At 50.9% G+C, this 26238-nt stretch overlaps 1 long non-coding RNA gene across 1 annotated transcript in view; it reads right to left on the bottom strand.

The window, feature by feature from the left end:
- The window catches only part of LOC138265714 (uncharacterized), a 64049-nt gene extending 38630 nt beyond the window's left edge, over window positions 1–25419 (bottom strand). The window contains exon 1 of the long non-coding RNA XR_011199409.1: window positions 25295–25419. This is a non-coding gene — a long non-coding RNA (uncharacterized lncRNA). The remainder of the gene's footprint in view (window positions 1–25294) is intronic.
- Between the last annotated feature and the right edge of the window lie 819 nt (window positions 25420–26238).

The following is a 26238-nucleotide window of genomic DNA, read 5'->3' as shown; positions in this document are numbered from 1 at the left end:
GGACATAACTGTGTGCCAGGGCCGTGCCAATTGTGGGTACCGGTTAGGGAAAGAACACCAGGCAGATCTTCTCCTCCAAACCCACCCTTGCTGCCAGCCACAGAATCAGGAAGAGCACATCAGAAGGCAGATGCTTTTCTTACCTTGTAGCCGAGTCAAACACGCTTCCACTCAAACTCAGACATGCAGACTCACTGAACCAGTTCACAAAGGATCTAAAGACATGGATCGCAGAGTGTGTAGCACGTCCGCAACAGCTATTTGAGCCTCCATGGGTGATAAGCCGCCCTTTAAAAGCGTCTGATTGCTCAAATGACTGATGTGTGCAAAAATACCTTTATTAGGAATGAAAAACTTGCCTAACAATAGCTTTACAAGTATGTCTCAATAAAAACATAAAAGAAAAGAAATGTTTTACCTAGAATTTATTTTGAAAGATTAGCAACACATAACTCACCCACTGTTCAATCAGTCATGTTTGGCTACTAGAAATGGCTGCCAATACTCTTTTTAGTTTTGTTAGTTCCAGAGTGACCTCCAATTAGTGAAGAATGTAACTTATTAAAAATGTGTTTTGCCAATTCTTCACCAACGATAACTTGTGCCTTCTTCCCCTTTCCTACAAAGAACACCTTTTCACCTAATTAGCCAAAAAAACATGAGAACGTTTAAAGGGCGATTTCTATTTACTGCAGATGTTGCACGAGAGATACATTAAAAGCACGTAATATATATATATATATATATATATATATATATATACACATACATACACACACACACACACACACACACGCTAACAATCATTTAAAAAAATAAAATATAATGAAATGAATCAGACTAAACAATATTTGTTAACACATAAGTAGGTAGATAAATATAATTGAAAGGATCACCAATTCATGAAGCTTCATTCAAACAAGTACAGTAAATTGTATGAATGTATAACAATTTTCTAATTCCAAAGTAATTTGAAAAATAACTTACCATCAATGGTGATTTTTTTGGAAAGTCTCCGTAATCCATGCTTCATTATTTTACTGAAATCATCAGGGTACACATTACTGCGTATATAAAATTCAGAATCTGGTTGTACTTTGTAGCATCCATTGTTCTTTACAATAACAAAATAAATATAAACTGAAGAAAATCTAAACATCGTAATAGTAAAAAAATAAAATCACATGGATGAATATACGTTAAAGGTAAATAATGTGTTCCTCTGATTGACAATTTGCACCCACACATTCGTTTTTTGAAAATGGATACCATAAGAATATCTCTCCACAGTAGCTGCCTCCGCTCTGGTGGGAGGAGCACATAAGCCATCAGAAGTCTGCTTCTTCGCCAAGGCATTGCACCTTTTAATAGGAAGAAAAAGATAGTTGGAGATGGTCCTCTTCTCTCATCAGCTTGCCTAATTTTCACAGCAATTAAGCAAATAAAAAGCTGATCATCCATTTAGCATTGTTTAGTACAATGAATGACTCCTGTGGGTCAAATATATGTAAGAATGAGGAGGTAGAGAAAAAGTCGTCAGGACAATATTTAGACCAACGTGAAAGAGTGAACACTTTTGGAAAAAGAGAACCAGCTTGCCTCAATAGATGGTAGTTAAATGTGTGGCTACAGAGAGGGTTAGATGCTCGTTAACCCTTATGTAAGAAGTAATTACGGGAAAAAAAGAATATTGTATCGTCAACAAACCTATAGGTCCTCATTACAACCCTGGCGGTCGGTGTTAAAGCGGCGGTAAAACAGCCAACAGGCCGGCGGTAAAAAAAATGTAATCACAACCGTGGCGGAAACCGCCAACATAGACAGCCACTTTAACACTCTGACTGCCACAGTGGTACAAACAAACAGCATGGTGGTCACCACCAACAGACAGGCGGAAGACAATGTATCGCCCACAGAATCATGAGAGGCCAATCCGCCACTTTTTCAGGGGCGGATTCAATGCGAACAAAAACACAGCGGAAAAAGAACTTGGAAGGAAAAATGCTCACCTCTACACACCATACGAGGAACCAGGATGCCATGGAGCCGGAACTCCATATTCTACCAGCCATTGTCTTCCTGCTCCTCTACCAGGAGCACGAACGCCAGCAGCGAAGACCACAGTGAGTATTGCACCTACGACACAGGGGAGGGGGGAGGGAAAAGAGTGACACACACACGCAACACCCCCACCCACTACAGCACACATACACACACACACAAATACATGTTGATACATTACAGTTACACCCCCCAAGGCCCCCGGAAGAATGCAAGGACAATGGAAATGATTGTAACGATTCTGATCAATAAAAATCCAGTACTCATAAATATATATACACACCATTAACAAATATATACACCACGAATTAAAGTCCATGTGCTGCACATAGATAGTCCGTGGACCACTGGGCCCAAAATGCATGGGCGAGGCCCACACAAGATATCCAATCAAAACGGAGCGAACACTGCAGGGTCATCAGATCGAAATACAACAGGCACCTCAGGGGGAAGGGAAGGGGGGGCACCTCAGCCGGATGAGTGCACAACGCCAGATCTATGAGGGGGCTCCATGACCACTGCTGCATCCTGGGGAGTGCAAAGCCACAGTCTCACAAGTGAATAACAGTCTCCACTGGTTCTGGAGGGGGGTTTGTGCCCAGAGTGCTTCATCCTGCCAAGGACTGAGGTAGTGGATGCTTTTCTCCACTGGTTCTGGAGGGTGCTTTGTGCCCAGCGTGCTTCATCCTGCCAAGGACTGAGGTAGTGGATGCTTTTCTCCACTGGTTCTGGAGGGTGCTTTGTGCCCAGCGTGCTTCATCCTGCCAAGGACTGAGGTAGTGGATGTGAATCTCCACTGGTTCTGGAGGGGGCTTGGTGCCCAGAGTGCTTCATCCTGTGAAGGACAGAGGTAGTGGATGTGAATCTCCACTCACGGTGGGCCATGGAAGCTGTCCAGGCCCCTGAAAATGACCACCAGCTCCGTACGATTGACCACGGAGGATGGCAACCATATCTGCGGTGGTGCCACTGGCATATGTGGCGTGTCCACTGCCAGTGATTGTGGCAGCCTCAGTAGCGGCGGTGCTTGCGGCGCTCATTGGCCTGCAGTGCTGGTGGGTGGCTCAGTGAGCGTGCTGGGGGCGGCGGTGTCCTGGGACGCGGTGATGGTAGCGCCGGTGTTCTGGGAAGCGGTGCTGGCGGTGTCCTGGGAAGCAGTGCTGGTGGTGGCAGTGTCCTGGGAAGCGGTCTTGTCCGCCGTGCAGGTTGGCGGCGACTTCCCTTTCTTTCTGTGCCCCTTCCCCACCTTGGATGGTGGCGCAGCTGTCTTCACACTCCCAACTGTAGTCCTGGGAGAGCCCTTGGTGGCAGGTGTTTTGCCCTTCTCCCTCCGGGCTGTGGCCAACTTCTTATGTTTCTGAGGTGGGGGACTGTCTGTGGTCTGGCTCCTTGGCACACTGGCTGCCCTGCTGCTTGGTGCACTCCAGAAGCCGGTTACTGCTGGCACCACTTTTCCCGTTGATGTGGTGGCTGAGGTGCTGGGTTGTGACCTGGAAAGCCGTGCCATAGGGGACGGAAGGGGTGGGGGAGGTGAGGGGGAAGAGGTCAAGGTTTGACAGGAAAAGTTTTAGACACACTGGGAAGGGTAGATGGAGGGGGTTTGGGAGTGGAGGAAGAGGTAGTGGTTGTAGGAGGTGTACATCTGCTGAATTTGGGTGAAGGTGCATGGGCTGGAGGCTGTTGAGGTGGATGGGTGTTGGGTGGGTGGGTGCCTGCGTTTGTGTACTTTGGGAGGAGGGATCACAGACACACTGGGAGAGGAAACTGGGGATGTGTGACTGGTAGTGGTGTGTGCACATGAGCGGTGTGTGGTGATGGACGTAGTGGCTGAAGATGTAGTGCATGCAGGTGTGAGTGGAGACGTGACAGGGAGGAATGAGGGAGACGAGGAGGAGGGGGACACAGTGGATGTTGGTATGTCTGCATGGGTATGATGCTTGTGTGAGTGCCTGTGGGATGTGTGGTGCTTATGTTTGCCAGAGCTACCCTTGTGTGTTGAGGTGTGTGCATGCTGGTCTGATGGTGTGCTTGGGATAGGCTGAGGTACAGGGAATTAGGTCTGGGTGGTAGAAGTTGGAGGGGGGAGGCTGGACACCGGGACAATGGCTGCCATCAGTGCTGAGGAGTCCGTGTCGCTGGTCTCAGCTCCTGTCCCCACTGTGGAACTCCCCTCGCCCGCCGTCCGCTGTTTCGCCCTCCAGGGCCATGTGGGATGCAGCTCCCTCCTGCTCCGGTGCCACTGCTCCTCTGCCTGATGATGCTAATGCACACAAGAACAGGTAGACCACAAAAAGGTGGGGAAGACAGAAGAAAGACATGTTCAGTGCATGCAATACCGCTACAGTTGGCGGACACTACAGACACAGCAGCCCTCTGCACTATGCCATGCACTTAGAGTTCCCTAATTAATCACAGGGACATGGGGTACAAGGCCTATGCCCGACTGCTGCACACATGAGTCACAGGAGCCTGACTAGGTGTAGATGGCTCTTAACACTGGTGGGGTGCCACATAGCCTGCCTTACGGAGGGAACATGCCTACAAAACTCGTCCTGGCCAAGGGGTACCCACAGCCCACCTCCCCCAACCAGACACCTCCAATGTGCGCTGAATCAGCTGAATGAGAGCGTACTCACACCCTTGTGGCTGATGTGATGCTCTCAAGCGCCCATCCAACTCCGGGGAAGCCACCACCAGGATCTGGAACATCAGGGGTGTCATGGTGCGACGGGCACCCCACCCCCCAAGCAACCCCCCCCCTCCCCCCGTTGGGAGGCCATCCCCAGCTGGGCCTCCGCTGTCTTCTTGCTCAAGCGGCGAATGTCCTCCCATCTTTTCCGGCAGTGGGTGCTACGTCTGTGGTGGACACCCAGGGTCCGGACTTCCTTGGCGATGACACGCCAAATATCCTTCTTCTGGTGGGCGCTGACCTACAGGAATAGGACAGGGGAAAAGGAGAAGATATAACCGTCCGCATTGGCCCGCATTCCTACCCTTGCCATGACACACATACACTCACCGTCGTTTCATTCACACCTAATTCTCCCCTTCCATCTTCCATCCACACAGGCATTGCCCATACAGCATGCTCACAGTGTACTTACCTGTTTGTCTGGAGGAACGTAGAGCAGCGTGTACGGGGGGGGGGACCCCGTCCACTAGTTTCTCAAACTCCTCCGTGGTGAAGGCAGGGGCCCTTTCCCCAAACACATGAGCTATTGTCTCTTCCAGACTGAGGTCACAGCAGCACTTGCAGTGTAGGTCATCTCCTGTTGAACATCAGGTATCAAGTGAGTGAACAGATAGAAAATGGCGGTCATGTCCGCTGCGGTGCGTACCGTCACCGCCAGCGTACATCGTCATTGGCTCCTGGGACCCATAGGGCCCAATGTTAACCAATGCAGGATTGCGCCGCGGTCTTCGACCGCCTACTGCGACGGTGTACAACGCCAGCGCAGTTACCTCATATCCCATTGTCCCACCTTACAGGACAGGCAGCCGCCATTTCAGGGGGCCACATGGCATTATGTTTAAATGCGTCACACATACCTAGGCCTTGCATACACACTAAGACAGGCACATATCGGACTGAAAAATGTGTGCAATAAAGTTGTGTTTTCGTACATCAGTGTTGGCTGACCCTCTGCTCGCTGTTCTCCTCCACAGAGTACGTCCGCTGGGGCAGGTGAGGAGATGGCGGCATCCTCCAGTGTACAGACCGCTGGTGGACCTGTTGACAATGGAAGAGCGACATGTAATTGTCACCTACAGACTGGACCGTGCCACAATCCATGAACTGTGTGCCCAGTTGGAGCCAGACCTGATGTCAGCTATCCGCCATCCCACAGGAATCCCCCCCTATAGTGCAGGTGCTGTTAGTACTCCATTTCCTGGCAAGTGGGTCTTTTCAGACGACAGTGGCCATAGCCTCTGGGATGTCCCAGCCTATGTTCTCCAACGTGTTGTCCAGAGTGTTGTCTGCCCTGCTGAAACACATGCACAGCTACATCGTGCTCCCTCAGATGGAGGATTTGCCTACAGTTAAAAGGTGACTTCTATGCCCTGGGACATATCCCCAACATCATAAGTGCCATTGATGGGACACATGTGGCCTTGGCCCCCCCCCCGCAGGAGTGAACAGGTGTACGGAAACCGGAAGAGCTACCATTCAATGAATGTGCAGATGGTGTGTTTGGCCGACCAGTACATCTCCCATGTGAATGCCAAGTTTCCTGGATCAGTGCATGACGCTTACATTCTGAGGAATAGCAGCATCCCTTATGTGATGGGGCAACTCCAGAGGCACTGTGTGTGGCTATTAGGTGAGGACATGGACCCTATATAGTGTGACTAGGTGTCTGGGAATGGGGTTGCCCCTAAGGGTAAGTGTGTGTCTAACAGTTGTAACAACATTTGCAGATGACTCTGGCTACCCCAACCTGTCATGGCTACTGACCCCAGTGAGGAATCCTAGGACAAGGGCAGAGGAACGCTACAATGAGGCACATGGGCGAACTAGGAGGGTTATAGAGAAAGACCTTCGGCCTCCTGAAGGCCAGGTTTAGGTGCCTACATGACGGGTGTTTCCCTATTCTACGCACCAAAGAAGGTGTGCCAGATCATCGTGGCCTGCTGTATGCTGCACAACTTGGCTTTGCGACGACAGCTGCCTTTTCTGCAGGATGGTCCTGAAGGAGGTCTTGTGGCAGCTGCGGAGCCTGTGGATAGTGAAGACGAGGAAGCAGAACAGGAAATCGACAACAGAAACAAGGTGATTCATCAATACTTCCAGTGAGACACAGGTAAGACGACATCACTGCCTGCTACATCTGATACACTTGTTCTACCTCTCATCTGTCTGTCACTTTCACCCAGTGTATGGACCCTGATTTGTCACTTTCCCTTTCGATTTCACAGATGTGGGTCCCACTGTGTGACCTCTGCTATGTTTCCTCATGGACTAGAGCGGTGTGACATAGGTATGCTGACAATACAATGGATATTGCTATTTTCCTCAGTTATTGCAAATACACATTTGTGAAAGCACAGACTGACTCCAGATTGTTTTGTGATTTAAGTGTGTTTATTTAAGTGCTAAATAGTGGAGGGGGTTGTAAAATGGTCAGGGGTGATGATGGAGGAATGTCCATGGCAGAGTCCAGTCTATTTGTTTCACAGGTGCATTGTCCAAAGGGACACAGGAAGTGGAGCTGGGGCAGTTGGTGGTTGAACAGGGTGACAAAGTGGGATAGAAGGATGACAATCAGGGTGGTCTTATTTCTTGACGGGGGTCTTGGCATCATGCTCTGTCTTTGTCCTAGATCTCAGGGACCGCTTGCGGGGTGGTTCTCCATCTGCAGGGGGTGGGGTGCTGGTGTCGAGGTCCTGTGGCGGTGCCTCCTGTCTACTAGCGCCGGCGGTGGGCAGTTCATCGTCCAGGCTAGTGTCAGGGGCCCCTTGTTGTGCCACAGTGTCCCTCCTGGTGTTCACGAGTTCCTTCAGCACCCCCTACAATGGTGCCCAGGGTGGTATTGATGGATCCGAGTTTCTCCCTGAACCCCAAATACTGTTCCTCCTGCAGCCGCTGGATCTCCTGAAACTTGGACAGTACTGTTGCCATCGTCTCCTGGGAATAGTGGTAGGTTCCCATGACGTTGGAGGGCCTCATGGAGAGTGGGTTCCCTAGGCCTGTCCTCCCCTGTTGCCCAGCAGCCCTCCCAGTTCCCCTGTGTTCCTGGGCCTCTGTCCCATGAACTGTGTGCCCACTGCCAATGCCCCCAAGTCCCTGCTGTTCTTGGGGTGGTGGGTTAGCCTGAGTTCCCTGAAGTGGTGGACACACTGCTGCTTGACGTGTCATGGGGACAGAGGTATGGGCCCGGTGGGTGCTGGTGTTTCCAGAGGGGGGAGGCTCTGTTGTGGCTTCTGCCAGTGTGAGGGGAACCGACTGTCCTGAGGTCCCAGATGGGCCGGGCTGGTCATCTAGATCCAGTTGGACAGAGCTGCTATCATCAATGTGGGCTTCTTCTGTGGGTGGAGTGGACATGTCTGGAACATCCTGTCCGGTGACATTGGTTAGGGGTCCTGCAGGGGGTTAAAAGGCATAGTTTATCTGTGTGTTCCATGGTGTGCAATGGGTGGGTGACCCTGTACCCCAGTGGTTGCATTCCTGTGTAGGAGCTTGTGCGCTTGATGTTTAGGGGTCTGTGTGGGTATGTGCAGTGGACATGCATTTATGATGTGTATCCATGCTTTGTTGTTGCATGAAGGGCCTGGTGTTGGGATGTGTGGTTTGAGATGGTGGGACATCTGTGAGGAGTTGGAGTGATGGGGGGGTGAGGGTGAGGGTATGTGATTGCATGCAAGTAGGGTGGGGGATGAAGTAGTGAAAGCTTTGACTTACCAATTCCTCCAGCTACTCCTGTGAGGCCCTCAGGATGCAGTATAGCCAAGACCTGCTCCTCCCATGTTAGTTGTGGGGGAGGAGGTGGGGGTCCGCCGCCAGTCCTCTGAACCGCGATGTGGTGTCTTGAGACCACGGAACACATCTTCCCCCATGGGCCGTTCCACCTCTTACTGATGTTATCCCGTGTTCTTGGGTGCTGTCCCACTGCGCTGACCCTGTCCATGATTCTGCGCCATAGCTCCATCTTCCTAGCTATGGTGGTGTGCTGCACTTGTGATCCGAATAGCTGTGGCTCTACCCGGATGATTTCATCCACCATGAGCCTGAGCTCCTCCTCAGAAAACCTGGGGCGTCTTTGCGGTGAACATGGGGTGGTGTGGGTGATGTCTGAGGTGATGTTTAGGGGTGTGTGGTGTTTTGTGCGTGGATGTGTGTGTTTGATGGTGTTTTGTGCCTCTGTATGGTGTCATCTTTGCTGTGCTGTCTCTCTGGCCTCCGTCAATATATCAGGTAGTAAGGGTTTGCGGGTGACGTGGGAGTGGTGTGTGTATGTGTATAAGGTGCGTGTATTTGGAATTGTCCAATGTGGTTGTGTTTTGTAAGAGAGTATTTTGAGCGTGGCGGTGTGTTATCGCAAGTTTATCACTGACCTTTGGTGTTACCGCCAATGTTGGAATGAGGGCCATAGTGATTATGCTCAAATGGCGTTCACGAGAAAATATAAAAAAAAAAATGTAAGATTTCAGTGTGCTCTAAAAAAACATTTTTAGGCTGCTAGTGAAACAAGCTGCTTGAAATACTATCGACAGCTGGTGACTAACATGGAAGATCGGTCAGGCACCCGCAAACAGGCTGGAAACACTGAAAGATAACCTTTGTTTGTGCTCAAAGATGACGATAGTCCCACGCCAATGAGCTGACACCACCATCATCAGTTGTGTGAAGACATGAAAGAGGATCACAGTAAACTTAAAAAGCTACTTGCTCACTTTGAAACACGGTTAACATGTGTGAAAAATTCAGGATGCGGGTGTGTGAATAAGCATTGTGAAGGTCCAGCACTACTATAAAGTATCTGTTTGAGCACTGACAACACCTCAGCCAGGGTGTGCATTTAGAAATTGACTTTGTGGAGGTAGCTGTTGACTGACCACCCAAAAGGACCTTTTAGTTTTTTTTGTGCACAAAGAAATGAAAAAGAAAAAGAACCACAACCTATCTCTGGAGGTAGGACAACCTACTCTGCGCTTCTGCAGAAGAGAGATGGAAACACCCGCTGGAGCAAGGAAGATTAGCTCTCCATTAGACACTGAATGAACATAGCAACAGGTCATGAGCTTCGCAGGTTTCTTAACATAGATGACCACTGCTGTTGCTTTTGCCATCTCCATTCCTCCCAATGACTCCCTCCCATTTCTGTTAGTCAGCACAAACCTTGGCACTGAAAAAATAAAAAATACCAAGCCAAAGGCACTTTACCGCCAAGTCTGCGAAGATCCACATCCAGAGCCGATCCCACATAGCCTGATCTTCCTTGCCAGCACCAAATGTTGAGGCGTTAGTCACACAAGCGCAGAACATTTTGATAGCTGCCTGTGGATCTTCCATGGTGTGTACAAGCTTGAACTTTCTGGTGCAGAGCCTGTGGGTGTCTAAAACTGAAACTTTATAACAGAGGGCACAAAAACGCATAGACCTCAGCCAGATTATGTTGTGACTTTAAAGACTCATATTGACTAGCAGGCTGTATGTCACCACACTAGACTGAGGAATAATAGTGGGTAAGAGACAAAGAGCCCACACAAACAGTTGTTCTATCTTGCGTGTGATGTTTAATTAAAAGACAAGTATTAAATGGAACATTTGTTGTACACACACGGGCAGTAAATATGAACACACACTCAATGACTTAACCCCAGACCAATAGGTTTTTTATATAGAAAAATATTCTTCTCTTAATTTACTTTAGAACCACAAGATTCTGAATTCAAGTAAGTACATAAATTGTAAGGTACTTGGCATAAGCAAATATAGAACTTGGAATGAAAACAGTAAGGTACACAGTTCTGGCAAATATGCAAATAACCTATTTTAAAAGAGGACACTGCAAAATTCAACAGTTCCTGTAGGAGGTAAGTAGAAGTTAATTTAGCAGGTAAGTAAAGCACTTACAAGTTCAGTCTCCAGGGCATAGACAGCCGACTGTTGGGGGTTCAAGTCAACCACAAACACCCAGTACCAGCAACACAGGGGTGGTCAAGTGCAGAGGTCAAAGTAGCATAGGCGCTTATGGAGAAAAGGGGTGCTCCGGTTCCACTCTGCTAGCAGGTAACTACCTGCGTCCTCTGGGAGCAGACCAGGGGAGTTTTGTATAGCACTGGGTTGGGCGGTGTCCCAAACAGGCGCACAGGGCCAGCCAGGTGCAGTGTGCAAAGTAGGTGTCAGGTTTTGAATAGAAATCAATGGAGGGGCCCAGGGGCCACTCTGGTGATGCAGGCAGGGCATGGGGTTCTTCTTGGGCCAGCCACCGACTGGGCCAGGATGAGGGACGCCTGCTGGTCACTTCTGGAGCGGTAGTTGGTTCCTCTTGGGCCTGGGGGCTGCAGGGGCAGTGCTTCTTGCAGGCGTTGGGATCTCTGTTACCAGGAAGTTGCGGTGAGGGGGAGCCTCTGGATTCTCTCTGCAGGCTTCACGTGGGGATGCAGGGAGATTGTCTCAGGGTGGCCACGTCGTTGGAGTCACCTGGGGGTCCACGCTGCAATGTTGGTTTCTCTGGACACAAGCTGGGGGCGTTGGTGCAGAGTGGTGGGGACTCACGCTTCAGGAGTGAGGTGGGTGTCACTTTAAAGATGGTTTCTTCCTTGTTGTTTGACAGAGCCCATATCCACTAGAGTTTTTTGGTCCTTTGGGTTGAAGGGCAGTACCCCGAGTTGGCAGAGGTCGCTGGTCCCGCAGGATGAGTCGCTGTTGCAGGTTCTTTGAGTCTGGAGACAGGCAGGTAGGGCTGGGGCCAAGTCAGTTGTTGTCTCCATCTTCTCCACTGGTGTTTTGAGGTCAGCAGTCCTTTAGGTTTTCAGGAAATCTGAAATCCTGGGTTCAAGGTCGCCCATAAATACTGAGTGTAGGAGGGTGTTAGGGCTGGAGGGCAGTAGCCAATGGCTACTGACCTTGAGGATGGCTACACCCTCCTTGTGCCTCTCTTTGGGGAGGGGGGCACATCCCTATCCTTATTGGGTAAATCCTCCAAAACAAGATGGAGGATTTTCCAAGGAGGGGGAGGGGGTCACTACAGCTCTGGTCAACTTAGGGGTGGAACTGGCTGAGGGGGTGACACATCCTTGTTTTTCTCATTATCTCCGCCGGACTTTCCGCCCAAAGTTGGGGCTGTGTCCAGGGGGCGGGCATCTCCACTAGCCAGAGTGCCCTGTGGCAGTGTAACATGAAGCCTGAGCCTTTGTGGCTCACTGCTAGGTGTTACTGTTCCTGCAGGGGGAGGTGTGAAGCACCTCCACCCAGTGCAGGCTTGGTTTCTGGCCTCAGAGAGCACAAAGGCTCTCACGCCAGGAGGTCAGAAACTAGTCCCTCTGTGGCAGGCTGGCACAGACCAGTCAGTCTTGCATTGAAGGATTGGGTAAAATACAGGGGGCATTTCTAAGATGCCCTGAGTGCTATCGGTCGAAGAGCCATGTCTTGAGGAGTTTCATGAAGGTGAGGAGGTCCTGGGTCTGGCGCAGGGAGGTCGGCAGTGAGTTCCAGGTCTTGGCGGCGAGGTAGGAGAAGGATCTGCCGCCGGAGGTCTTGCGTTGAATTCGGGGAGCGAGGGAGAGGTTGGCAGAGCGGAGTTGGCAGGAGGGGGACGTAGAAGTTGAGTCTGTTGTTCAGGTAGGCGGGTCCGGCGTCGTGTAGTGCTTTGTGCGCGTGGGTGAGGAGTCTAAAGGTGATCCTCTTGTCCACGGGGAGCCAGTGGAGGTCCTTCAGGTGGTGGGAGATGTGGCATCGGCGGGGTATGTCGAGGATCAAGCGGGCGGATGCGTTCTGGATGCGTTGGAGTCGTTTGATGTCTTTTGCTGGGATGCCTGTGTAGAGTGTGTTGCCGTAGTCAAGTCTGCTACTGACAAGGGCCTGAGTCACAGTTTTTCTGGTTTCCGTCGGGATCCACTTGTAGATTCTGCAGAGCATGCGGAGGGTGTTGAAGCAGGAGGAGGAGACTGCGTTGACCTGTTTGGACATGGTGAGAGCGGAGTAGAGGATGAAGCCGAGGTTGCGTGCGTGGTTGGCAGGAGTAGGTGGGGGACCCAGTACGGTGGGCCACCAGGAGTCGTCCCAGGCCAAGGGTGAGCGTCCGAGGATGAGGACTTCCGTCTTATCGGAGTTTAATTTCAGGCGGCTGTTTCTCATCCATTCGGCAATGGATTTCAGTCCCTCGTGGAGGTTGGCTTTGGCGGTGTGTGGATCTTTAGTAAGGGAAAGGATGAGCTGGGTGTCGTCGGCGTAGGAGAGGATGGTGAGGTTATGCTGACGGGCCAGCTGTGCGAGGGGTGCCATGTATACGTTGAACAGCGTTGGGCTTAGCGAGGAGCCTTGGGGGACGCCGCAGATGAGGTTGGTGGCTTCGGAGCGGAAGGGTGAGAGTCGGACTCTCTGGGTTCTGCCGGAGAGAAAAGAGGAGATCCAGTTGAGGGCTTTGTCTTGAATTCCGGCTTTGTGGAGACAAGTTAGTAGGGTGCGGTGGCAGACCGTATCGAAGGCGGCGGATAGGTCTAGGAGGATGAGGGCTGAAGTTTCGCCGTTGTTCATTTGCTGTCTGACGTCGTCTGTGGCGGCAAGGAGTGCAGTCTCGATGCTGTGATTGCGTCTGAATCCGGATTTAGAGGGGTCTAGGGTGGAGTTGCCTTCGAGGTAGTGGGTGAGCTGTGCGTTGACGATCTTCTCGATGACCTTCGCTGGGAAGGGAAGAAGGGAGATCGGGCGGAAGTTTTTGAGGTCGGCCTTGGGTTTCTTGAGGAAGGCTTGGATATCGGCGTGCTTCCAGCTGTCCGGAAAGGTTGCGGTGTTGAAGGATAGGTTGATGATCTTACGAAGTTGGGGGGAGATGGTGGAGTCGGCTTTGTTGTAGACGTGGTGTGGGCAGGGGTCTGAGGGGGATCCTGAGTGGATGGAGTTCATGGTCTTTCGGGTTTCGGCGTCATCTACGTGGGTCCAGGTGGTGAGGCGGTCGGCGTGGGAGGAGTTGTTGGGGGTGGGGTCTGGCAGAGGTGTGGTGTTGAGGCTGTCGTGGATGGCGGCGATTTTCTGGTAGAAAAAGGTGGAGAGTGCGTCGCAGAGTTTCTGGGATGGTGGGACGTCGTTGGCGTTGGGTTTGGAGAGCTCCTTCACGATGCAGAAGAGTTCCTTGCTGTCGTGTGCGTTGTTGTTTCGGCGTTCTGTGAAGTGGGAGCGTTTGGCGAGTCGGATAAGTTGGTGGTGCTTGCGGGTGGCTTCCTTGTGGGTTGCGAGGCTGTCGGGTGTGCGCCCGAGAAGCCATTTTTTCTTGAGTTTCTGGCAGGTGCGTTTGGAGATGATCAGTTAGTCTGTGAACCAGGCTGCTTTTTTCTTTTCTTGGTTGACGGTGGGCCTCTTGAGTGGTGCGAGGGTGTTGGCGCAGTTGAGGATCCACTGTTGGAGGTTGATGGCGGCGGAGTCCGGGTCGGTAGGGTCGGACGGTGGGTTCTTGGCGAGGGTGCTGGTTAGTTGGTCTTCGGTGACTTTTCACCAGCGGCGGTGTGCCGGTAGTGGGGTGCGGTGGTGTTCGGTGTTTTTCTTGAATGTGAAGTGGACGCAGTGGTGGTCAGTCCAGTGGAGTTCGGAGGTGTGGCTGAATGAGATGTGGTTGCTTGCAGTGAAGAGTGGGTCTAGGGTGTGACCGGCGATGTGGGTGGGTGTGTTGACCAGTTGTCTGAGTCTGAGGTTGGTGGTCAGTGATGCGGTGTTGGCGTCATCGTTGTTCTCCAGGTGGAAGCTGAGATCTCCCAGGAGGATGTAGTCCGTTGAGGCGAGGGCGTGGGTGCTTGCGAGGTCGGAAATGGTGTCACTGAAGGGGGCTCTTGGTCCTGGAGGTCAGTACCAGGGACTTATCTGTGTGCGAGGGGTGTCCCAATTTGGGGAAATAATGGTACATTTTAACTGAAAGAACACTGGTGGTGGGGCATGGTTAGCAGGATCTCAACACACTTTAGTACTCAGTAGAGTCAGCATCAATAGCAGGATAAAAGTGTTTGGGGTAGGTGGGGGTTGTGGACTGCAAAAAGGAGGCATTTTCCTACAGAGGGTGTGTAAGCTTGTTGAGGAGACAGCGTTAATTTGTTGTGTTATTGATAGAGAAGCCAAGGGTAAAGGCCAGGTTACGCAATTGGTTAATGTGGGCGGGGTATTAACATGAGTGGGGGGGCCACCAGGAGTCGTTCCAGGCAGAATGGGGTGTAGGCAATCACAAGCATTTCTTGTCTGAGTTGAGCTTGAGGCAGCTGACGTCCATCCAAGGGCAGACTGCTCTCCTCCCATTGGGAAAATGCATCTTGGCTTGAGCAGAGTCGTCCGACATGGAGAGGATCAGTTGGGTGTCATTGTCGTAGGAGACTATCTTTACCTCGTGTTTGATGATCTTAGCGAGCGAGCCATGTAGAGGTTAAAAAGCTTCAGGCAGTGTGTGGATCCTTGGGCTACTCTGCAGCAAGTATATAAGTTCTGATGTGAATGGTGGTAGTCTGACCCTCTGGTGAGGAAGGACCAGATCCAGCTCAGGGCTTTGTCTCAGATGCCAGCGTCGAGCAGCCTGTCACAGAGGCTGAAGTGGGAGACTGTCTAGAATGCAGTAGAGAGGTCTAGAAGGTTGAGTGCGGCAGTGCCTACGCTGTGCAGTATGATGCGTATGTTGTTGGTGGTGGCCAAAAGTACAGTTTCGGTGCTGTGATTGCTTCCAGATCAGAAATGGGAAAGTTCTAGGATACAGTGTCTCTCGAGGAACTCTACGAGTTCCTAGTTGATGGCTTTTTCCGTTACCTTGGCTGGGAAAGTGAGCAGAGACATGGGTCAGTAATTCTTCAGCTACCTAGGGTCGGCTTTGGGTTTCTTGAGTAGCGGGCGGATTTCTGCGTGTTTACAGTCTGAGGGGAATGTGGCAGTCTTAAACGATAGGTTGATGGTTCAGCAAAGCTCTGGTGAAATGATGGGAATGACAAGCTTGAGGATGTGATGAGGGCATGGATCTGAGGGTGCTCCCAAGTGGATGGAGTTCATTATTCTTTGGGAGTCCTCTACAGTAATTGTGGTTCAGCAGTTCGTATCTGGTGGAGGAGCAAGGTCCATGGTGCTAAGCGGTGAAGGCGGGCTCTGTATGCTGAAGCATTTGTAGATGTCCCAGTTCTTACAGTGAAAGAAGGTGGGGAAGATCGTTGCGGAGGTCTTGGGAGGGAGGGATGGATGAGGTTTCTGCCCTGCGGTTCGTGAACTCTTTGACAAGGATGAAGAGCTCTTTGATATTGCGAGTGCTGGTGTTGAGGCATGCTTGAAATGCAGCTTTTTGGGTGGCTCGTATGTTCTGGTGGTACGTTGTGTCAGTATTTTTGCAGGCGGTGCGGTTTGGTGGATTTGCGGAGGCTCCATTTGCATTACAATCGTCTGCAAGCGCGCTTGGATTGATGTAGGTCTTGCGTAAACCACTTGGGAGTTTTGCTATGTAGATTCCATGCCAATTTCCTTAGGGGGGCTACATTGGCTGCACATTCAGAGTCAGTGCTTTAGTTTGTCTGCGGATTCATTGGAGTGGTTGACAGCGTTTGGTGATCTGTGCTTCCGTGACTATACCCCAATGTTTGCCAGGGGGTTAGGGAATGTGGTGGCATGCAGTGTTTGAGTAGGTTAAGTAGATGCACTTGGTCAAGCCAACAGTGTTTGGAGGTATGGATGAAGGTGAGGTTGTCCCCTGCTGAGAGAATGGCGTAGAGGATGTGAAGGGGTTTCTGGGTAGGGACGATGACTAGTTGTTTGACGCCGAGAATTGTGGGGTCGTACAGGATGTTTGATGTATTGGGGGTCATTGAGGGTATCAAGCTGTAAATCGAGATCACAGAGTGGGATGTAATAGGAGGAAGTGAGTGCTTGGAGAGGCAATGAGGTTGACAATGTCCTGTAAAGACTGGGGTTGAGGTGCAGGTGGCCTGTAGATGAGGGTGCCACGTAGGAAGGTGTTTCGGTTGGTCAGGATGTGGAAATGTAGATGCTCATGCGTTGACAGAATGTGACTAGATGATGAAAGGCGGAGGTTGTTTTAGAAGATTATGGCAATGACACCTCCAGGAAGGTTGGCTCTGTCCTTGTGTATGATTTTGTAGTTGTGCGTAATGGCCGTGGCAATGTCCGTGGTAGCTGCAGGGGTGATCCAACTCATAGCGAGATGGTGACGTCCAGAGCTGTTGAGTCGAGGTCTCAGACTTGTAGTGCATGCTTGACGAGGGAGCATGTGTTAAGAAGCAGTGAGGAATCATGAGGTGGTACTTGGGAGTATGCTGGAGCAGGCGCAGCAAGAAAATGATCCATGTTTGTACATGTGGTCAGCTTGGTGGCATGCTGATGATCTTATGGGGTTGAGGGCACGTAGAGTGCTTGCGTTAAACCAGCAGAAGGGGTGAGAACCAGGGTCCCTGGTGCTGGGTGGCGTCCATGCACAAACATGCTTCCCTGTGGCGCACTAGCGTGGCGGCCGTCGTTAAGGAAGAGAGGTATGGAGGCGGTGGTCCAGCGATAAGGAGGTGGGAGAAGTGCTTTGCATGGGGCGGGTGGGGATGCTGGGACAACAGCATTGCGGGGTAAACACAAGAGGGAAAAAACGAAAAAAGGACAGAAAAGCAGCAAGTGAAAGGGAAAAAAAAGGTCCAATTATTATGCCCAGTGGTGCCTCTGAAATGGGGGAGACTTAAAAAAGAGGCCTTTGAAGAAAGTGCAAATAGGACAGGAAGTGCAGTGACTAGTTGCAGACTCGCTAAGGGGGATTATGCATCCATGTGTGGAAAGAATAGCCAGCCCATTTAGATGTGCCAGCTGCACCATTTCATCCTGCCCAGGGTGGGCCATCAGGATATTTATGATCCAGTCACACCTGAGCTCCCTTGGCGTGTGCCTGTCTGGAGGGAATGCACAAGAGATGATGCGTCACCCACCCAAACAGGTAGACATGCCAGTAGGCAGTAAATATTTAAGAAAATGAAACGGCAAATTTATTAATGTGACATTTTCAGCCACACAAATTAATGTTAGACTTGACCATAAGTTGTGATTTTGAATTGCGAGTCCATAGACACCAAAGTCCAAATTTTGTTTTTTTCAATTCGAAATTAGACAGGCTGCTTCAAGGTAACCCTGATGTTAGCTTAAGTGAAAGTTAGGCCTTGCGGTGGTGAAAGACAAGTGTAATAGTTTTTGTATTACCACAACAGGTTAAAATTAAAAATACACGTCCAACTTGCCCCTGCCATTTGATCTGTCCCAGGCCCACTAAAGGGGTTACATATGTTTTAAAAATAAAGGTTTGAACCTGGAAAGATTTAACTTGACAGATCAAAATGGAAGTTTAGAACTGCACACACAGACTCTGGAATGACAAGCAAGTTATGTTGACCTACTACTTGGGATGCGCAATCATTACTGTGGGCGCACTAGTAGCCTTTAATTTACAAATTAAGGGCATAGGTAAGTACAATTTATTAGGGACTCATAAGTAAATGAAATATGCCAACTGTGTTAAGCATACATCACCATATTTTAAGGCAAGAGCGCATGCACTTCAGCACTGGTTAGTAGTGGTAAAGTGCTCAGAGGCCCGACAACAAGAAAAAGTCTGAGAAAGAGTAGGAAGGCCAACATTTGGGGGTGAACCTTAAGAGAAGGACATTTGACAATAAGCAAAACGCAAAATACATACAGATATTGTATTTGATTCTCATTTTTGAGCCACTGTAACAATATGTCCTGCAGAAAAAAATATAAACTGAGCAGATAGGATAGATGCTTGTACAAAATACCAGTAGACTGGACTAACCAATTAACTGAAAGAAGAAATTGACTGCCCATACACAATTAAGTTCAGCTGCTAACTGTACATCAACTATATTAACAGGGAAGCTATACTATATGTGAGTTATACTAAGTATGATGATGTACCTCAACTAACCAGTACCTCACCTACTTATCTCAAATGTCTGTAATACAAATGAAGGTCACTCTTCTTGCCATGAAAGAAACAGTAATGGGGCAGATGTCAGACAATACAAGATTGTATAGATCCTCTGAAAAATGGCCATTTAATTTTGGAATCTTTGAGAAACACTGCACTGGTCGCCACCATACTCTACACCACTCTACTCTGTACTAATACATTCTGCACCAATACACTCTATTCCACTGTATTCTATGACACTGCTCTGTCCCATGCCACTGTACTCTACGCCAGTGCACTCTAAACAACTGCACTGTATGCCGCTGCCCTTTACTCTGCACCACTGTACTCTATGCCACTGTTCTCTGTGCCACTCCACTGACACTACAAAACTGCACTCTATCAATCAATCAATCATTCGATTTATAAAGTGCGCTATGTACCCGTTAGGGTTTCAAGGTGCTGGAGGGGTCGGGGGGGAGACTGCTATCGTTCGAAGAGCCATGTCTTGAGGAGTCTCTTGAAGGTGAGGAGGTCCTGGGTCTGGCGTAGTGAGGTCGGGAGTGAGTTCCAGGTCTTGGCGGCGAGGTAGGAGAAGGATCTGCCACCAGAGGTCTTGCGCTGGATTCGGGGGACGATGGCGAGGGCAAGGTTGACACAGCGGAGTTGGCGTGAGGGAACGTAGAAGTTGAGTCTGGTGTTCAGGTAGGTGGGTCCAGTGTTGTGTAGTGCCTTGTGTGCGTGGGTGAGGAGTTTAAAGGTGATCCTCTTGTCCACGGGGAGCCAGTGGAGGTCCTTCAGGTGGTGGGAGATGTGACATCGGCGGGGTATGTCGAGGATCAGGCGGGCAAATGCGTTCTGGATGCGTTTGAGTCGTTGGATGTCTTTAGTTGGGATGCCTGTGTAGAGTGCGTTGCCGTAGTAGAGTCTGCTACTGACGAGGGCTTGGGTCACCGTCTTTCTTGTTTCTGTTGGAATACACTTGAAGATTCTGCGGAGCATGCGGAGGGTGTTGAAACAGGAGGAGGAGACTGCGTTGACCTGTTTGGACATGGTGAGAGCGGAGTCGAGGATGAAGCCGAGGTTTCGTGCGTGGCTGGGTGGGGGGCCCAGGGCGGTGGGCCACCAAGAGTCGTTCCAGGCCGAGGGAGAGCGACCGAGGATGAGGACTTCCGTCTTGTCGGAGTTTAGTTTCAGGCGGCTGTTGCTCATCCACTCGGCGATGGATTTCAGTCCCTCGTGGAGGTTGGCTTTGGCGATGTGAGGATCTTTGGTCAGGGAGAGGACGAGCTAGGTGTCGTCGGCGTAGGAGAGGATGCTGAGGTTGTGCTGACAGGCCAGTTGTGCGAGGGGGGACATGTAGACATTGAACAGCGTTGGGCTTAGCGAGGAGCCTTGGGGGACGCCGCAGATGAGGTTGGTGGCTTCGGAGCGGAAGGGTGAGAGTCGGACTCTCTGTGTTCTGCCGGAGAGAAACGAGGAGATCCAGTTGAGGGCTTTGTCTTGGATACCGGCTTCGTGGAGACGATTTAGTAGGGTGCGGTGGCATACCGTGTCGAAGGCAGCGGAGAGGTCTAGGAGGATGAGGGCTGAAGTTCGCCATTGTCCATTTGTTGTCTGATGTCATCTGTGGCGGCGAGGAGTGCAGTCTCTGTGCTGTGGTTGCGTCTGAAGCCGGATTGGGAGGGGTCTAGGATGGAGTTGTCTTCGAGGTAGTGGGTGAGCTGGGCGTTGACGATCTTCTCGATGACCTTCGCTGGGAAGGGGAGGAGGGAGATCGGGCGGAAGTTTTTGAGATCGTTGAGGTCAGCCTTAGGTTTCTTGAGGAGGGGTTGGATTTCTGCGTGCTTCCAGCTGTCCGGGAAGGTAGCGGTGTTGAAGGAAAGGTTGATGATCTTGCGGAGTTGGGGGGCGATGGTGACGTCGGCTTTGTTGAAGATGTGATGTGGGCAGGGGTCAGAGGGAGATCCTGAGTGGATGGACTTCATAGTCTTTAGGGTTTTGGCGACGTCTACGTGGGTCCAGGTGGTGAGGCGGTCGGCGTGGGAGGAGTTGTTGGGGGTGGGGGTCAGGGGAGGCGAGGTGTTGAAGCTGTTGTGGATGGCTGCGATTTTCTGATAGAAGAAGGTGGAGAGATCGTCGCAGAGTTTCTGGGATGGTGGGACGTCGTTGACGTTGGGGTTGGAGAGCTCCTTCACGATGCAGAAAAGTTCCTTGCAGTCGTGTGCGTGGTTGTTAAGGCGTTCTGTGAAGTGGGAGCGTTTGGCGAGTCGGATCAGTTGGTGGTGTTCGCGGTTGGCTTCCTTGAGGGTTGCAAGGCTGTCGGGTGTGCGCTCGAGGATCAATTTTTTCTTGAGTTTCTGGCAGTTGCGTTTGGAGGTGATCAGTTCGTCTGTGAATCAGGCTGGTTTTTTCTTTTCTTGGTTGACGGTGGGTCTCTTGAGTGGTGCTAGGATGTTGGCGCAGTTGAGGATCCATTGTTGGAGGTTGATGGCGGCGGAGTCCGGGTCTGTGGGGTCGGGTGGTGGGTTTTTGGCGAGGGTGCTGGTTAGTTGTTCTTCTATGGTGACTTTTCCCCAGCGGCGGTGAGGCGGTAGTGGGGTGCGGTGGTGTTCGGTGTTTTTCTTGAAGGTGAAATGGACGCAGTGGTGGTCGGTCCAGTGGAGTTCGGAGGTGTGGCTGAAAGAGATGTGGTTGCTTGAAGAGAAGAGTGGGTCAAGGGTGTGATGGGCGATGTGGGTGGGTGTGCTGACCAGTTGTCGGAGTCCGAGGTTGGAGAGGTTGGTGGTCAGAGATGCGGTGTTGGCGTCATTGTTGTTCTCCAGGTGTAAATTGAGGTCTCCCAGGAGGATGTAGTCTGTTGAGGCGAGGGCGTGGGTGCTTGCGAGGTCGGAGATGGTGTCGCTGAAGGGGGCTCTTGGTCCTGGAGGACGGTATATGAGGGTTCCTCTGAGGGTAGTGTTGGGGTCCGTGTGGATCTGGAAATGAAGGTGTTTGGCTGTCTTGAGGGTGTCTCCCATGTGGGTGTGGATCTTGAGGGTAGATTTGTGGGCGATGGCTATCCCTCTACCGATTCCGTTGGTGCGGTCTCTTCTGGTGCTCTTGTAACCGTCAGGGATGGCGATGGCGATGTCTGGGGCCGAGGAGTCGTTCCACCAGGTTTCGGTTAGGAAGGCTACGTCTGGGGCGGTGGTGTCGAGCAGGTCCCAGAGCTGGATGGCGTGCTTTCGTGCGGAGCGTGTGTTGAGGAGGATGCAGTTCAGGTGGTTGGTGTTGGTTGTTGTAGGCTTCGTTGTTCTGTTGCAGGTGAACTTCCCGGTGCGGCAAGAGAAGGGTCTTTTGGTGTGCTTCGGGGTGGCCTGGAAGCAGGCTGTGGATGGGCCAGGGTTGAGGGCGAGGAGTTCGCTGGCCGAGTAGCGAAGGCTGGGGATGCGGGGGCGTGAGGACCAGGGGGGGGGTGGCGCTGGGCGCAATCCAGGCGCGGACGCGCAGCGCCAGCCATTAGGAAGGGAGGGGGGAGGGAGGGAGGAGCAGCTGGGGGGCGGGAGGCAGCGGCAAGGGTAGATCGGCAAGGGGGAGCGCCCAAGGGGCGAAAAAAACAGGGAAAAAAGCAAGGCACAAACAGTAAGGATAAGTTCAAAAACAGTCACAAAATACAATTCTGGCACAAATTACAATCGGGGTACAGCAATCAGAAGGGGCACAACGGGGGCAGAAGCGCAAGGAGGCAAGGCGCTGAAAAAAGAAAAAAACACTTACAGGACGGCGAAAAGCGGCACACGGGTCAAGTGAAGCTTAAACAGAGCCCACTAGACACCAGGGATGAGACGCAGGAGGATGCCTGCGGGTGGAGGAGGGCCTCGAACACGCTAGTAGCAGCGTGGGCGGGGGTCAGGGGCACGAGACAGCAGGGTGGTGCTGCGGACGTGGGGGGCGAGCTCTAGACCTAAAGCAGGTCAGAGGTCGCTCACTCGCGACGCGCAGCCATTAAGAAGGGAGGGGGGAGGGAGGAGCAGCTGGGAGGCAGGAGGGAGCGGCGAATGGGGGCGGGGCCGCAGGGAGGCAGCGGCAAGGGTAGATCGGCAAGGGGGAGCGCCCAAGGGGCGAAAAAACCAGGGAAAAAAGCAAGGCACAAACAGTAAGGAAAAGTTCAAACAGTCACAAAATACAATTCTGGCACAAATTACAATCGGGGTACAGCAATCAGAAGGGGCACAACGGGGGCAGAAGCACAAGGAGGCAAGGCGCTGAAAAAAAGGAAAAAACACTTACAGGACGGCGAAAAGCGGCACACGGGTCAAGTGAAGCTTAAACAGAGCCCACTAGACACCAGGGATGAGGCGCAGGAGGATGCCTGCGGGTGGAGGAGGGCCTCGAACACGCTAGCAGCAGCGTGGGCGAGGGTCAGGGGCACGAGACAGCAGGGTGGTGCTGCGGACGTGGGGGGCGAGCTCTAGACCTAAAGCAGGTCAGAGGTCGCTCACTCGCGACGTGCTGCGCCAGCCATTAAGAAGGGAGGCGGGAGGGAGGAGCAGCTGGGGGGCGGGAGGGAGCGGCGAATGGGGGCGCGAGGGGGGCGGGCCGCAGGGAGGCAGCGGCAAGGGTGGATCGGCAAGGGGGAGCGCCCAAGGGGCAAAAAAAACAGGAAAAAAGCAAGGCACAAACAGTAAGGAAAAGTTCAAAAACAGTCACAAAATACAATTCTGGCACAAATTACAATCAGGGTACAGCAATCAGAAGGGGCACATCGGGGGCAGAAGCGCAAGGAGGCAAGGCGCTGAAACAAAAGGAAAAAACACTTACAGGACGTCGAAAAGCGGCACACGGGTCCAGTGAAGCTTAAACAGAGCCCACTAGACACCAGGGATGGGGCGCAGGAGGATGCCTGCGGGTGGAGGAGGGCCTCGAACACGCTAGCAGCAGCGTGGGCGGGGGTCAGGGGCACGAGACAGCAGGGTGGTGCTGCGGACGTGGGGGGTGAGCTCTAGACCTAAAGCAGGTCGGAGGTCTACACCACACTATTCTTTACTACTGCACTCTATGCCACTACACTGCATCACTGCACCCTATGCCACTGCACTCTAGGCACTATACTCTGCACCACTCTACGCCACTGCACTCTGCAACGAGTCCACTCTGCACTCTATGACACTGCACCACTCTGCATTACTGCACTCTCTGCCACTCTATTGTATGCCACTCTACCACATGCCACTGCACTCTAAACTACACTGTACACCACTACCTTCTACTCAGCAACATTGCACTCTCCGCCACTGTACAGCAATTTACTCTGTACTACTGCATTCTACGCTACTGCACTCTATGCCACTCTACATCACTCCACTCTACGCAACTGCACTCTATAGCACTATAATCAACTCTGCACTGCACCACTCAACACTACGCCACTGCACTCTCTGCCACACAAGTCTACTCTGCACTCTATGCCACTGCACCACTCTACACTACTGCACTCTGCCACTCTATTGTATACCACTCTACTCCACTCTACTTTGTCCCATGCCACTGCACTCTACGCAAATGCACTATAAACAACTGCACAGTACCCCACTGCACTGTACTCTAAATGAACTTCACGCCACTAACTTATAGCCATGCTAAACAGCAGCCACTCTGGTCAAAACACATTGGCAAAGCCAATAACTCTTGCGTAGACAAGACCTATTGGCTTTGCCAATGCCTGTTAGTACTATGAGGTCGGATGTCCCTGAAAGAACTGTGAATGTGTAAGTCCTTGTTTTAAACATGCAACTGATGCCTCCTTGGGGGTAGTAAACGTTATATAAATACAATTACATCATAATATAGGCTGCTACAAAATGTGCAAATACATTCCAGTTAAATTTAAAAAAAAGTGTTTTTCAAATACAGATTTGATTAATATATAGTTTATACCTAATACTAACATTATTTATAACAGTCTAATAAAACCACCCACTCCACAGCTCACCTTGGAACACCATTACAGTATCTCTCTGAAAGAAAATATCTTTGCTATTAGAAAACTTCAAGTGACTCCTTTGGTTAAAGTCAATGCAGGTTTTCAAGCCCCTTTATGTTTGCAGATTTACCAGTTGCCCACGTTTGCATTTTTTCAGGGAAGGAGACCCCCTGGCAAGAAGGCAGTGTCTTATCTATCTGCCCCTCCCTGCCTCGGAGCACAAGAGACCCCCTGCCTTTCAGTCCAGTTGGGGAAACTAATCTGCCTGTAATTTGGCCCTGCCTCCGTTGTCCTTTTGGTGAAAGGCTAAAATTATGGACAAATACCGCCCCTTAACCCTTTCATTGCGGACAACGGGCGGCAAGGCCAAATTACAGGCAGTCCGTGGAAATAACCAACAGGTGGTCACCCTACTCACAGTAACATTCATGCCTCCGCGCCTGGCCCCACCTAAACAGAGGCTCGCATTTCATAATGCTAATCGCGGTAACTGACATTTATTTAGTGCTCACAAAATGCGTGCGGCGTCCCGAGCTGCTTCTAACGGCCCAATGAGGTGCCGTGACGCAGCTCGGGAACAGGTAACTAGGAGAAGGTCAGTGACACAAAAGAAAGACACTGAAAGAGGAAAGCCGAGATTATATATATAGAATATATAATCGGCACGAGTACTGACCTTAAAGAAGGGGTAGCGCCGCTCCGACGAGTCTGTAACGCGGTACTGCTGCTCCGACCGCAATCCGTTGTGCCCCTTTCAATGCCGAGCGTTAAAATGCAAAACGCGCATGCGCATGCGCGTCATCCTCGTTAAAAATTTAAAGCGCGCATGTGCTACAGAACTGCCCGTTGAGGGGAGCAGTTCCAGACGGCGAAATTGTCAAAATCGCCGGTGCGCATGCGCACAGTTGTGCACATGCGCACATAACACAGCCGACCCGATTCGGACGGGGTGCGGCTAAATGCAGAACACCGTCTTTATGCTTTGAAATAGTTTGGAGTTTTAAATTCAGCCCAACTCGTGCTTTGAAATATTTACCTGATCGTACTATTTTTGATCGGTTGCTAACAGTCGGACAATTGGGGGCGGGATCCTGAAGTTTAATTGAACTTGCGTAGTCGGGGTTTTATTTACATTCCCGTAGTATGAAGAAATGGTTGGGCCATACTGCTACTCATTTCCGGATGTATGGTATGAACTAATAATTGTTCACAAAGCGCAAAGTCTGCAATTTGTACAGTCCCGCGAAATGTGGGAAATTGGGGTGTTTAAGTCTTAATAAGTATTATGATATGCCAAATAAGTTGTGATTATAGGTATAATGAGTTTCTGCCACTCTTGCGTGTGGGGTGCGTTTTTTGGGGTATTTGTAGGATTTGTTTTTAGGTTGGCTATTTTAGGAGTTTAGGGATGTCAACTTTTTTGTTAGCGTTTGACTGGTTCTGTTTATACCAATGGGTTGAGGTAAATATAAAATACCTCATTCCAAAATCTACTATGTGCTGTTAATTGGTGCATTCATCTTTTATATAATACTGCTATTTTGGATTATACAGGTTGTTTTTTAAGATCTGATGTAATTATTTATTCCTAATTAGGTTGTGATACACAATGCACTGGAT

This window comes from Pleurodeles waltl, chromosome 11 (genome assembly GCF_031143425.1).
Source record: "Pleurodeles waltl isolate 20211129_DDA chromosome 11, aPleWal1.hap1.20221129, whole genome shotgun sequence".
NCBI classification, from domain to species: Eukaryota; Metazoa; Chordata; class Amphibia; order Caudata; family Salamandridae; genus Pleurodeles; species Pleurodeles waltl.
This window is presented reverse-complemented; position numbering and strand designations above follow the sequence as displayed.